Below are 1,376 nucleotides of genomic sequence, written 5' to 3'. Positions count from 1 at the left end.
TAATTTGCTGTCGATATCTTCTAGAACAGACCTAATAGCAGAATCTACTCACCTCAACTCTCCGACGGCAGCCATTATTGTTGTCACCCTTTGGTCACGTGGTTGATTACGTTACTCTTGATCATCTGTCCATCATCGTATAAAGTCCGCCCTGACAATTTGATTGGATCGCCTGACAGTGGGCGATAATACTCGCGCTACTATGGAGCAGAGCCAGACCGAACTTCCCCGAACTCAAACCTTGTGGGCGGGACTAAGTTCTGACTGGCACCCAGGCTACCCAGCAACAGCTGCTACACATATGATTGCATTAGCTTTTGTGGTTCATTAACCATTTTCTGCCTTTGTATTTTAATTCACGATTACTTTGCACATTCTTGAATTCTCTCTGTAACCAGCCTGTTTCCATAGCTGGTATTCTGTAAGTTTCCTTTATCATTAAAGTACTCATCTTTATTTAAGGTGCAGCTCATGCTATACAAAACCCTTATCCTGCCAAAATAAAATTTGTGAAAAACGCTCCCAGGATGGTGTTGCCCAGAGGACTGAGTGTGGTTTTCAGCTTTTGGGTCATGTGACGCACTGACATAAAACTAATGAAAAATCATCACACTCAACTGGAAAAATTAGGCATTATTGTTTTCATCAAATGTTGATGCATTTACTATTTTTCATGAACTTTCAAAATAAACAAAATCATGATTATTCTTATTTTCCAGTTTTAGAAACAAAATGTATGTATTGTTAAGCAAAGTAATGTCTGGAGGCTGTGCTATCCAGCGGTGCTGACATCAGATTTCCTTGGAGGAGGAATTCAAGAGGTGCTGAACAGGTTTGCATTGCATTGGACATCTAGACAGCCTTATAAGACAACTATTTATATGTTTGTTAGCAAAAAAAAAACAGATTTTTGGGTGGGTTCATTTCTGATCTCGGCAAATGAGCCCTTACAGAGCTAAAACATGACACTTTGAGGATTAAAAGAATACTTTGGATTTTGGAACATGGAGGTTGTGACCACAATCTGAAAAGCCACCCCTGTCTTATTATTTTTCCCACTTAGTGTCCAGGAAAACTTCACTGCAAAGTTTAGCGAAAAATTATTATTTTTTTATAATAACATTAATCATATTAATTAATAATATATTTTATTATTTGTTCTTTTTTTTCGAAGGTGGAAATACACACACACACACACACACACACACACACACACACGTTGTCTCACAATATCCTTGTGGGGACCTTCCATTGACTTCCATTAATTTCCCACAAATTTATATGGCCTAACCGTGACCCTTACCCTAACCCTAACCATTACCGACACATACCTATCCCTAAACCTAACCTAAACTCAATTCACACCTTAGTCCTAA

General features: G+C 38.4%; 1 protein-coding gene across 1 annotated transcript in view; it reads right to left on the bottom strand.

Moving 5' to 3' along the window:
• Positions 1–1,376, bottom strand: part of LOC107086008 (cGMP-inhibited 3',5'-cyclic phosphodiesterase A-like) — a 161,110-nt gene that overhangs the window by 67,492 nt on the left and 92,242 nt on the right. The gene's annotated exons all lie outside the window — the stretch shown is intronic.

This window comes from Cyprinodon variegatus, unplaced genomic scaffold (assembly GCF_000732505.1).
Source record: "Cyprinodon variegatus isolate N-32 unplaced genomic scaffold, C_variegatus-1.0 Scaffold140, whole genome shotgun sequence".
Taxonomy (NCBI): Eukaryota; Metazoa; Chordata; class Actinopteri; order Cyprinodontiformes; family Cyprinodontidae; genus Cyprinodon; species Cyprinodon variegatus.
Note: the sequence above shows the minus strand (reverse complement) of the source record. Positions and strands in the feature narration are given on the sequence as shown.